Source organism: Pteropus medius, unplaced genomic scaffold (genome assembly GCF_902729225.1).
Source record: "Pteropus medius unplaced genomic scaffold, Ma_sr-lr_union100, whole genome shotgun sequence".
Lineage (NCBI taxonomy): Eukaryota > Metazoa > Chordata > Mammalia > Chiroptera > Pteropodidae > Pteropus > Pteropus medius.
In genome coordinates this window covers 49401986-49415626 of record NW_024340849.1, presented here as the reverse complement: position 1 = coordinate 49415626, position 13641 = coordinate 49401986, and the positions used below count along the sequence as shown (strand labels likewise).

General features: G+C 36.1%; 1 protein-coding gene across 3 annotated transcripts in view; it reads right to left on the bottom strand.

Annotated features, from left to right (window-relative positions):
• The window catches only part of GNAL (G protein subunit alpha L), a 154699-nt gene that overhangs the window by 91950 nt on the left and 49108 nt on the right, over nt 1–13641 (bottom strand). The window lies entirely within an intron of this gene.

Below are 13641 nucleotides of genomic sequence, written 5' to 3'. Positions count from 1 at the left end.
CAATAGTGCCCGCCTGAGAGGATTGCTGTGACTACATGACTTAGGACAATATTTGGCATGAAGTGCTATGTGAGATTAGTCATTATTTTGATTGGAATCAAGCAAATTTACCAATATCTCCAAAAAAAGATGAAAACTGAGGAGCAGAAAAAATTTTCTGATGGGCCCTCATGCATTTTAAAATTCCAGTTTGCTTTTTCTTTGTATTTTTATCTAAACAATATAATTTATTCCAGATGAAAACATTTTCTGCAAAATATAGTATTTTTGACACTTTCCATGCAACCCCATGCCTTGGAGAGCTACAGCATACAGAGAGTCCCCTGCAAATACCACAGCCTGGCCCTTTATTCAGAATCAGGCTTGTTCTGGGGCCACTCCTAGAAGCGCTGGGTCAAACTGGGTGGCCCTTGTGCAGTACAGGCATCTGACAGAAGAAGTATAGGCACTGTCCCATCATCTTGTTCCAGGGCCCTGTTGGTCTCAAGAATTCTGCAAGGATACCAGAAGCTGCACTGCCTATCTAAGAAGAGAGGGAGGGTGAGACCCTCCCTCCCTGAGCAATGAGGCTCTTTGCACGTTCCTGGCACACAAGTATTTGGCAGCAGAATCCCTGAATGAAGTTTCCAAACTTTCAGTACTTGGTAACATCTAAAAAAGGCAATGTACATACATTTATAAACATTATGTTAAAGAGAAACTAGGATAATGACTAACGTTCGTCAGATGTTTAGAGTGTGCCATGCAGTGCCAAGCACTTTAGATGCGTTATTGTATTTAAATCCCATCACTACTTCATATGATAGGCATTATCATTATTATCCCCATTTTACAGAAGAGAAAACTGAGCACAGAGATGTTATTTAACTTACCTAAAGTTATACAGATAGCAGGAGGCAGAGATGAGATGAGAACTACAAAGCCAACATTCTTAGCCATAATGTTAAGGAACCTTTACTCTAGCCATCAAAATGACTCAGATATAATTGTTTTTTTATACAATTATGTGTATAAAGCTATTGTTATTAGATTTTTGGTACTATTTTGCTCCCTTTCTTTTCAAAAAAGAGTCTCAAGAGTGGATACTGAGCCGACTAAGGGTACTATTTCAGAGACTGGTTACACAGAGTGCCATCCTGTTTACCTCCCACCCCCAACATATACTGAGACTCTTTCTGGGTGATTTCCTACAAAATCCTTTAAACAGAGTGCTTGAAGCAAACATGTCTCGTGCTCAGCCACCAAAAATGTGTAACTTTGACCAAATGAGCACTATAGAAGCACAGATTAAATGACCCGGGAATGGGAAACCAAATGTTCAAATGAGGTGACTGTGCAGTTAGTGTGTGGCTTGGGGGGAATTTGCCACCTATCATCTCACAGGTAGGTGAAAGATCTCAGTAGAGATGACCTGTTGTAAGGTTTCTGTTCAGATGTTTATGAGACTAAGGATGTGAGAAGTGCTTCAGAGGTGAGAGGGTGACCAACCAGAGGGAAGCAGAAAGGCAGGTTGGAAGAAAGGAGACCATGGAACAAGAAAGAAAGAGCCTGGCTCTGCTGCAGACCAGCCAGCGATGGTGCCCCTCATCAAGCACCTGTCCTACAAATGCAAATCAGTCTCTGGAAACACAGGACATAAGGGACAGAAGGCTAATGGGTAGTATGCAATCCAAAAGGTCAAACCATATGAAACCGCCATTATATAGGTAAAAAACAGGCACATATTGGCAATTTCTTATGATTCAATCTAATAGATAATAAAGCTCCTCTATATAAATGCAGATCTGAACGATACATTAATGAAAATGATGAGATGAGAACTAAATAAGAAATTAGAAGACTCTGTGTTCCAGTCCTGACTTGATGTCCAAGTCGACACGTGTGGACAATCCTAGACAAGTCTCTTAAAGTTCTGCTGCCACACCTTGCTCATCTGTAAAGTAAGACTCAGACTAGACACACTTAAGTCCACTCCAAGATGAAATTCAATGAGAAGCCACTATAAGAGTGTTGATAAGGAGGCGTGTTCAAAATGAGGTGAAGAAGTCAATGCATTTGACCTGTGATCAACTGGAACAGGAGTAGTCCTGGGGGCAAACTGATGAGTACAGAGCAAGCCATAGAAAACCTGCAAAGATTTACTCTCCCTGATTTGCTGGTTAAGAGAACCACAAGAGAAGCATAGATAACAACTTAGCTTAAATACTAAGTAGTTTCAAATTTACCTTCAATAAAATCAACTAGGATAACTTAAAGCAGTCTTTTTATTGAAGCACAGACATTTTCTATTATCTGTACTGGTGATTTTATTTATCTCTATTTTATTTATCATAATGTTTATACTATAAAAATTTATGCTGCAGTAAGTATAAAAGTCTCCAGTTGAATTAACTAAAAATTAGCTTCAAGAGAGCCATGACTCTAAAAATGTCCCACCATGATATTTCTGCTGGGCTAGACTCTCTTTCTAAATTCTTCAGATGATGTGGGGGATTTGTGAGAAAGACCCCTTGTATGCGTCCCAATTTGTCCACGGTGCTACTCTGGCTGCACAGCCCTGTACCCTTGGTCTACATGCAGAATTCTTTCATTATTCAAAGTCCAGTTCAAGCCTCACCTTCCCTGGGACAGCATCACCAACTGCTCCCTAATGGGCTAATCCCACCTTCCGCCGCACCGGCAACTTTTCAGTGTGTCCTAATTATTTATTTAAGTTCTGCGAACCCTGTTACTCCTTATGGGTACACAAAAATTCATCTTGGTATTTCTGATGCTTAACACAGTTCCTGATACATATTAGGTAATCATTTTAAAAAAAAATTGAATTGAATGTCCATTTAGATAAAACTGTTAATGGTTAATTTGAAAGATATTAACTTCTAGTACATGATGACATGATGTACTACTTATTAATTATACCTTTTTATCAGTAGAAATGAGAAACACTGATGATAATCTTTATCAACATAATTCTTTCAAGCAGTTAAAAATACTAGTTGGTGCCATTTTAGTGTCTTGGGTAGGTTCCTATACAGTTTAACAGAAAAACAAATAAAAATACAATGGTTTAAGGACTACTAAAAAACCTTTGAGAAATTTGAAGCTGAATACTTTGAAGTGATATATCATTTAGTATGCAAAGCAATAGGACATTTAGATAATGTCAAAATTTAGGAGATTGGGTAAGGAACAGAGGCTTGAGAAAGAGGAGTAAAAATCTCCCAATAATTTCTCAAATCAACCTACTTATAGTATTCTCACGAAAGGTATTCTTTAGGGTAATGAATACACTGTGGTCAATAAAAATAAATGCAATATGATAATAACTCTATAAAATCTTTAACACTATTTTTGATAAAAATAAAAACATTATATTTCTATAAATACTCATTTGACTGAGATTGCATAAATGGTTCTAGAAAGCAATCAAGAATAATAGGTGGTAAAACTCATTTTGAAACAACATCATTTTCATATCTGATGGATGGAAAATCAAGAGAATTAAGGAAAATCAAGAGAAAATATCTGTTTTCCTTTTCCAGAAATGATTCTAAAAGTAGTCTTTGCTACGATAAGATCTTTCACTCTTTTTTAGATATTTACGAAGATTAATTTGTGAAGATTTAGATATTTGTGAACTAAATGTGGTATTTGGGTAATATGTTTAAAACAAGTTCATAATTTAGATAATATTTTGTGCATGATTCAGCCTCCAAGTGTGTGAGTGTATGTGTGTGTGTGTTTTAATTGTGTATGTGGATAAATAGGTAGGATAAATAAGATTTTGGTAAGGTTCATTTTACCTCAATTTGGAACGAGTAAGTTCAAATGGAAATGAATGAAACAACCGATATATTTATAGGATGAAAAAATACAATTAGCCTGAACATATATTTTTTTACCACTAACATTTCTTTGAACTCTAAGCAATTATGTGTGCATGTAATGAATTAACTGCCACAAGTGTGAATGTATTTTTTTTAAGCCAAACAAAGATGACATTCTCTGTTTTTCTGAACACCATGGGACTGAGCTGGTAAACCATGGGCTCATCTTGAATTCTAGCCAAGCTTATTGCTCCCACAGAACTGAAAGGGACTGAAACTGCTATGCTAGAAAAATGACCTTAATTTTGGAATAAGGAAATGCTTCCTGACCAGGTGAGTCCCAGCATAATTCCACGGCCAATGTTTTCTTCTCACTTCTGAGCTCTCCCTTTCAGTCTTCCTGCAGCCATATTCCAAATGTAGTGTGCCCAGTTTTTAATAGAAACAAATAAAAAGTGTTCCAATTGGCAGTCTATGTCCTGTCTCTCTCTAACTCTTAATCTCCTTTCAGCATCCATCTTTGACTTTAGCTAAAGCTGTGTTATTTCACCATGGTCCTTAGTTCTGCTTTGTTGATGAAAATATTACTCTCCCAGGAAGGCCCACTACATCAGGTGTTTTCATGGAGCCTCCAGTCTGAGCACTACAGTCCTTTTGAATCTTCTTCTCTGAATGGCTACAGAATTTCCAGCCTGTCCCACAATAAGTTAGCATTAAATTACATGATAGTTTATTGTTCATTAATTTTATATTACATATTATATATTACATATATTATATATTACATACACCTTGTTTCTTCACTAAATCATAAGTTTCTTGAGGCTAGAAGGCATAACTTAGACTTTCTTTGTGTAACTCATACTCTTAAGTACAGTGCTGAGCGCATGACAAATACTTGACTTTAGCTCACAATTTTTAAGCATAACTACAGTTATGCATTGCTTAACGATAGGGGTGTGTTCTGCGAAAGGTGTCATTAGGCATTTTTGTCATGTAAACATCACAGAGTGCACTTACAGAAACCTAGATGGTATAGCCTACTGCACCTACATTACAAACCTGTATAGCATGTTATTGTACTGAATATTGTAGATAACTGTAACACAATGGTAAGTATTTATATATCTAAACATAGAAAAGGTATAGTAAAATATGGTATGAAAGATAAGAAATGGTACATCTGTACAGGACACTTTCCATGAATGGAGCTTGCAGGACTGGAAGTTGTTCTGGGTGAGTCACTGAGTAATTGGTGAGTGAATGTGAAGGCTAAGACATTACTGTATGCTGCCGCAGACTTTGTAAACACTGCATACTTAGTCTACATTAATTTATATTTTTTCTTCCTTTGAAAAATTAACCTTAGCTTACTGTAACTTTTTTACTTTATACATTAAATTTTTTTTAACTTTTTGATTCTTTAATAATATCACTTAGCTTAAAACAAACACATTATACAGCTACACAAAAATACTTTCTTTATATCCTTATTCTATAAGCTTTCTTCTATTAAAATTAAAAAAAAAACTTTTAAAACTTTTTTGTTAAAAACTAAGGCACACACATGTGTTAGCCTAGGCTTACACAGGGTCAAGATTCAGTATCATCAATATCATTGTCTTCCACCTCCACATCTTGTCCCACTGGAAGGTGCTCAGTGGCAATAACACCCATGGAGCTGCCATCTATGATAACGATGCCTTCTTCTGGAATATCTCCTGAAGGACCTGCCTGAGGCTCTTCTCAGAAATATGTCACTCTTTTCAGAAATATGTCCATGGTAATATGCTTGTTTTTTTTTTTTTTTCTTTTCATCACAGACTTGCTTATAAGCAGATAATTCATCATGAACATTCCTCACTATTAATGAAAATCTTTTGGTGTTAGCTCCAAGCTTTCCAACTTTTTAAGGAATTTGTTGAGATCTGCAAAAGTTTCTGCTAAACCCTTCAAATGTGGCTTTCCTTGGGGGTTCTTCTTTTTCTTCTCCTGCAGTTTCCTTTTCTCTTGCCTCCTCTTCAGCTATGCACTCCTGTTCCAGCTGGAACAACGCCTCATTAGTTAGTTCCTCAGGAATGATCTCTATGAGCTCCTCAAAGTCATCCCCATCCACACCCACGTTAAAGTTGTTTGCCATCTCAAGCACAGCCTTGCTGATTTTTGCAACTTCTTCATTTTTGGCAAATCCTTTGACGTCATGGACGAACCTCTTGAGTATCTTCTTCCAAATGCCATTCATATACTCCTCGGTGACATCACCCTAAGCCTAAGCAAGGTTCTTGTTGTAGTCATAGATGCTGTAATCCTTCTAGAATTGCATCAGTGTCTTCCTCAGTTACAGCAATAGCCTGGAAAAGGGTCCACTTCAGGTAGCAGGCCTTAAAAGTTGCTATAACTCCTTGATCCATTGGTTGGATCAAAGAGGTGGTGCTTGGAGAAGGAAATACAACTTTGATACTGGGATAAAGATCACCATTAAAAGGAGGATGACGGGAGAATTATCAACAATAAGCAAAATCTTGAAAAGTATGTCATTCTCCAAACAGTTCTCCATTTTGCTGGCATAGCAATTCAGGAGGGGATCTTAAAAGAGGAGATGAGTCATCCATACTTCTTATTGCTTCTGACAGTGTGTGTTTATTGATACGCTTGAAGGCCCTGGAATTCTCACTGTGTCAGATCACAAAGGGTTTCAATTTGTAACTTGCAACACTGCTCCCAAGCAAAACTGTTATCCTGTCCTTAAAAATCTTGAAACCTGGCATTGACTTGGCCTCCTTATGGATGAAAGCCCTTTTAGGCATTCCATTTCCAGAATAGGGAAGTTTCATCTATATTGAATATTTGCTCTGGCAAGTAATTTTGCTCCATAATCAGCTTATCTAGAGTTTCCAAAAATTTTTCAGCTACTTTCATATCAGCACTGGCAGACTAACCACTCCCTTTCACCTTATATAATGAATAATGATTCTTGAATAGTTTGAATCCCCAGAACTAGCAGTAAATTCAACATCATAGCTGGGTTTAGCCTTTTCTTTCAAGGTCACAAACTTTTTGCTTTGGCCATTATTGTCATGGTGCTGAGAGGGATACGCTTCTGTGTCTGGTCTTCAATCCAGGTAATGAGAAGTTTCTCCATGTCTGATATAGGCCCTTCTTGAATTTTTGTTAGTCCTATTGCCTTCAGTGAAGCAGATCCTTTAACAGCTTCCATCACTTTATTCTCATTCTTCAAGATCGTAGCTATGGTGGAATGAGACATGCCCGACTGGTGAGCAACAACCATTACTGATTTTCCAGTAATTAAAAATTAAAAGTGATTTTCGTCGTCCTTAACCACTTTTAATTTCATTTCCAGGTCAGTCACTCAATGTGGCCTTTTCTGGCAACACTATCAGTGGATTTTGTCAGCTTGGGGGCCATGATGAACAAAAGAATACAAAATTAAATCAAGCAGAAGAGAGAGTGATGTAATCAAGAGATGTGGTAATAGATGTATGAGGCTGCTCCTGGTGTAACATGGTACATTGTTTTACAGCAAACTTTTTTTGTAAGTAGAGTGGATACACTCTGAAGTAACAATAAAAAAGGTATAGTATAGTAAATACATTAACCAGTAACACAGCTGCTTATTATCATTATCAAATATTATGTAGTGTACATAATTGTATGTGCTATACTTTTTTATTACTGGCAGTGCTGTAGATTTGTTTACACCAGCATCACCACAAACCAGAATTACATGAGTAAAATGTGTGCTATGATGTTATGACAGCTACAAAATCACTAGGTGATAGGAATTTTTCAGCACCATTATAATAATCTTATGGCACAACTGTCACATATGTGACTCATCATTGACCAGAACGTTGTTATTGGGTGCATGACTGTATGTGCCAAGCTAGGAGAAGATGGTTTTTACCTAGGATAAATATATGTGTAGTGGTGACGTTCAATGCGACTAACCGTGATGTGAGCTTTAAATAAAAGAACAGGCATAAAAGTTAAACATTTGAAATCATGAGACAAAATCTGCTTTTTAAGTAAGTCTAGCCTTGTTAAATGTAGGAACTTAAAATCACTCAGCATTAATTGAGTACTTACTAAGTGCTCAAGACTGACCTTTGGCAAATCAATATTTAAATAAGGACAAATATACAATGTGTAAACTGTGTTCTTGGGAATCTTAGTTTTTCATGTAGTGGATATAAAAACAGCAGGCAGAAGGTGGGAAGAGCAAGAACTGGTGGGAAGCAAAGACAGCATACCATGTGCAGACACAGGTAAGCATGTCACATGGGAGGAAAGCCAGGGATTTTTTATTGGGCAGAAATTTCAGACTAGGTCTAAGAAAGAAAAATAGATGTGGGAGGGGCAGAATGTCCTAAAGCCAAGATGGAAGAATGCAGGATGGGTACAGAATGAACAGGAAATTCATGTGAGAAAGATGCCATGAGGCTTGGACCTAAGTGGTTAGAGAAATAGTCCCAAAAAGCAACCAAATGCTCCAACAGGTTATTAGCCAGGCAGAACAAAGGTCAAAAGCCTTCCAAGGGTCCTGCTTGGGTTATTTGTATAATTTGTGATTTCTCTCAAAGTGATAAATTCTATAATTTCTATACTTTAACATAATAATATTTAGTAGATGCCTAATAAAATCTTTCTATATTTTTATTATCAAGTACTCTGGCATTTTGTCTAAGCACCAAAACAGGTTCCATACAATTTATTTCAATTTTATTTGAAATAAATTTTATTTGAATTTTATTTATTTTAAATTTTATTTGAAAAATGTTTACCTGGCAATTCAGACTACATATTTTCTCAATATTAATAAGATTGACTGCAATTACATTTTATAACTAATTATTCACTATGAGACAAAAATACGTTAAAAAGATTGCTCTTTAAGGACCCTAAGTCAATTTCAAACCACACTGGCTGTCTCCCGGCAGGACAAGCCCTGGGTGCCTGGGGACAGGAGTAAGAGAGAGAGGTTTCACTCTTTTATAGCTTTTGAATTTTGAGCCATATACAAATATTTCTTATTCAGACAAATACAAATACAACTTAAAAAATAAAATTGCTTTGTATAGTGAGAATGTTATGCATCAAGTTGACTTAATTCAATCTATATGTCACAGTAAAGGACAGAATAAAAGATGTATGGGATTATTTTAAGAGGTGAAGATAAAACCCCACACATTCATGGATGACATTCTCATGCAAAACTGAAAAACTTAAAAAGCCAATATATTAAAGGAATCTTTTCAGGAGCAACTTCATTATTCTGTCTCTTAAAACCTCAGTGTACCTTTCTCACAAACCACATGCCAACTCAACCACAGCATGATTTGACATAGAGTAGCCTACTTCTCCTTCCACTGTTTCCCAAGAGAGTGCTGGGAAGTTCAAAACATTTCCTCTCAGAGTTACATAGAAGCTGTACTGATAAAGACGACAGGCTCTAGTACTAAGGTGTTTTTAATGTCACATTCTTCTGAAAGAGCAAGTGTCCTTGGAAGTGAACTGCACTGGTAAACCAAGCAACAAACTTCCAATACATGCAAATTTGAGGTGAATCTTGACAACAAAAACCTTGACAACATACTTTCAAAGGATTTGAAGTTTCAGTGACATCTTATCAAAGAAATTAAAAAATATATGTCGCCTTACTTTGTGACCTTTCAAATGCATTTTCTATCTGGAAAAACACTTTAGGGAAAAGTCTTGTGGCTGACGCCCAGGTTTCTTGGCGTGTCTGTGTAGATGGGAGAGGCCACTGCTCTTGTTGATCCTCTAATGATATGCTTTTTATTAAGTGAAAGCTGCATCATGATCCACATTCTACTTAGTTTTTATTATAGTATTCAGAAGCAGTAAGAATTGCCAACAGCTTTCCTACTTAAATATTTATTATGGATAAAATTTATTAGTGTGCTAAAACTAGAGTGTAAACATTCCTATAAAAACAGGATATTTATACAGTCTTAAAGGTCATTTCTAAAATGTACTTATGAATTATAAAGGGGACAGAGGAGAAACAGGTAGACCACGCCTTAGTATCACGTCTGGTCCCTGATACACTAGGAAGAATACAAGATCACTTATGTGTTATTGATGCCAAAGCATTAACCTAATCTAGTTACAACACATCAGATGAACCATAGTGAGGGCATGCCACAAAATAAATGTCTGGTCAATATCACAAAAGAAAAGGAAGGCTGAAGAACTTCTAGAGTAAAGGAGAAATAAAAATTAAATGTAGTACTTGATCTTGAATTGGATTATTGACCAGAGTTATCATTATTATTATTATTATTTCACTATATTATCTATTATTGGTGAAATTTAAATAACATTTGTAGGTTACAAAACAACACTGTATTAATGCTAAATCTCCTGATTTCAGTAACTGTGTTGTGGTTATATAAGTGGATGTCCTTGTTCACAGGAAATACATGTTGAAGTATTTAGAGGTAAAAGAGCATGATTTTTATGACCAGCTTTCAAATGTTTCATTAAAAAAATGTGTGTTAGTGTAGTGAGAATGAGTAAGCAAGTGTGGCCAAACATTAGCAATTGATAAATCTAGGTGAAGGGCATATGAGAGTTCTTTGCAATTTTGGGGTGAGTTTAAAATTGTTTTAAAATAAAAAAATATTTTTTAGGAATATGCCTTATGGTAATATTCCAAATAAAAAATGGAGTTTAAAAAAGTATCTTCAGCGGGGAGGGGGAAAATAAATAAAATATTTAAATAAATAAATAGAAAATAAAAGTGACACACACTAAACAAAAACAAAAAAAATAAAAAAGTATCTTCATCGAAGCTCTAGATCTAACTGAAATAATTTACTCAAATGATAGCAATTCCTTTTATCATTCTACCAGATGTGCAGGGAGTTCCATTCCTCCTTAGCATTTTGACACAAGCATTGTGAAGCCTGGAAACAAGTTTCTGATGGAGAAAATGTCCTCTGTCCAACAACAAACCTCCAGAGAACCATTCCAAGGGCAGATATGCAAGAGTGGCCTCTTTATGAATTCAAGAGCAGTCTTTCCAAAGTCATCTTGCATTTTGTCACTCCCTGACTAGAATCACTAAATGTTTCTCCACAGCCTTGAGGAGGAGCCCAAACCCTTTGGCGTGTCAATGGTTGGTTCCCGATCTGCTGTTAGCCCAGCAGAGCCTTCTATGTCCTGGAAGGTGCCCTTAAGCACTTCTCTGTGCCCACTTTTGCTCTCATCCTTACCATTCAGGAAGCCTTGCTCCCACCCTATTGTTCACTGAGTGCTCTAGGTCAAATCTTTAGAGACTGGTGGAGCCAAGACTCACAGTGGGCTCACAGGACTTTGTCCCCAGTCTACTGCATAAGCCAGTCTGCACCCTCACCAAATGCTTGGTCTCCTCTCACCTGGGAGGAGAGGAAAGACTATTCCTACTCTTTGGGTTTATGTTGACATGCAATTATGATAAATGTCACTTTAGGAAATATTAGATGGTAATGAAAGAGTATCGACCAACAGATCAGACTGCTTTCACATTTCTCGTTAAGCCTTATTTATCCTCCTTCCCTTAAAAAAATCTAATGAAATAATTTTAAATTTTAAAAGAGCTAACAAAATACCCACATTTTAATAAGAAAAAAAGCCAAACAAATTCAATTTAATTCATCAGTGATTTTGTTTGCTATTGTGCTAAGAGTTTTTTGGAAAGTGGTGGGGTGGGGAGGCACTTGGCTACAATAATTTTCCTATTTTATAAATGATCCCTTGATCTACATTCTGTCATGATCATCACCTAAGACAATTTATTTTCTGTCACTTCGTGTGTAGATGAGCTGGATGCAGAGACATGATGTCAACTAGTGATGGGTCCTGGGCAGAGTCTAGTCCAGAGCCAAGACGGTCTGGATGTATGCATGAGAAATAATGATAAAGAAGCAATTAATTAATTCATGATACCACCCCATACTAAGCTGCCCCACTATCTTTCATCTGGATTGCTATAATAGCCTCCAAAATGGTTACTCCACTTCATCTCTTGCCTTCCTACAATCCATTTTCCCCTCATAGCCAGAGTGATCTTGATAAAACACAACCAGATCATGTAACTCCACTGCTCAGAACTCTCCAAAGACTTCCCAGATCAGCAGACCTGGCCTCTGAGGCCCGCGAGATCTGCCCCCTGACACGCTCTCTCTAACCCCACACAGCAATCCTTAGCTGGATGGGTGCTATCTACATTGGCCTTCTTTCTGTCACAACTTAAGTTTTCGTATAATCCAATCAAAATTCAAATGGAAAGCAACATGAAGCGCAAGAGAAGAAAAGGGAAACCAAGTGTGATATTATCAGAGGAGATTCTTGAGACAACTTAAAATAAGTTTAGATTTTCCATTATAATGAGCAAGCTTATGGAGAATTTTAAATTCATATTCTTTTAATTTTTCTTAAAGCACTCCAAATTATTTTTAATGATAGGGTATATTTGGTTCAAAATTATTTTATACCTACAGGAAAAACTTAAGACCCTTAAGGAACTGATTGTGACTTTCTCAAGGATTTAATTTCAAAAAAGTACTAAATTTAGTAAGTTAGTGTTATGTTTACTATAAAAATACTTCATGTAGTTCTACTTTTTTTTTTTACAACAATATACATTTTCTTTAAATAAAAGTTAATTTTCTCCAATGTACCGAGTAATATTAATATATGTCAGGGATTTGTCTTGGATCATCAAAAAGTAAATTTAAGAACCATTTAATGTAATTATATAAGTGATGTGACTATTTCAGAAAATTATGGAATGTTACTGGAATGTTATTAAAATAGAAATAGCATTTTCAGAAGGATAGTTATATATTTTGATATTTATTTCTTCATTTATATAAGTGCTGGCTCTTTTATAAACATAATCTTATTGACATGGACAGAGACACAGATGACAACAGAACATGAGGCTTAAACACTAACCAAAAAAGTATTAGCTCTGAAAGAGCATTCTAATTGCATTTTAATTTTCTGGTTCCCAATTCTCTTTTATTGATAATTAATTATGGTTCTGATAATTATTTTTAAGTAGCCTTAACATATCTATATGAAAATACATGTGTTCAAAGGAAATGGTTTGTCGAGTTTCATTTTTTTATTAAAAATATTCGTGATTTAGCTCAAAATACACTTTGGATTCCTTAGTAATCCACAAGGGAGCTACAGACTGCTTCTGAATTTTGGATTAAATATGAGATCCCTTTATCATATGTGAGTTTGTCATGAACAGAAGAAAGAAGATGTGTGAATGAGTAATACATCTTAATTCTAATTTCTCATTATATACTAAGAATAATTTTTTCCTATATCTGAACCATATATAATATGCTTTATGATTATGTTTAGGCAAACATGACAGGACAAAATTGAGAACTCAAATATATGTCTATGAATGTGTAAATCTGAAGTCAAATGGGAATGTCACTCCTCATTTCAGCTAGGACCTTGTCGTTTTGAGTGACTCCTTTAATACATAAAATATCATAGAGTGCTGGGAGGACATCCTACAACTCTGGGTAGCTGAATCACTGCTTTGGCCCTATCCTCCACATCATCTCCTTTATCCCTCTTCAAGCCATCCAGTTAAAGACATAGTTTAGTGAAAAACAGTGGGCGCTGCTGTGTCAGATGCCCTGGCCTCTTTTTCTAGCCATTTTTCCAGCCCTATCTCCTTTTTAGATATTCTAGAGATCTCACTGGCTACACTGAATGCTTATCAGAAGCAATAATCCCCTGAGAGGATGGAAATAAAAGC